Here is a 217-nt window from a genome sequence, read left to right on the forward strand (position 1 = left end):
CCCATTGGGTGATAAAAAAGTTCATGATCCGGCCCCACATTCAAAAAGGTTGGACACCCCTGGTCTACTGGGTATGAGTCTAGCACTTTTAATCCCTCAATGATCTTAGTCAAAACTGAGGACTTTAAAACAGAACTGAAAGTCTAATCAAAATGTAAGCTCTCTCTCAACTGACACCCAGAAAAAAGGCAACCTATTAAATGGGTACTTTGCGTCA

This window comes from Gavialis gangeticus, unplaced genomic scaffold (genome assembly GCF_001723915.1).
Source record: "Gavialis gangeticus isolate Ggan-Ray unplaced genomic scaffold, GavGan_comp1, whole genome shotgun sequence".
Taxonomy (NCBI): domain Eukaryota; kingdom Metazoa; phylum Chordata; order Crocodylia; family Gavialidae; genus Gavialis; species Gavialis gangeticus.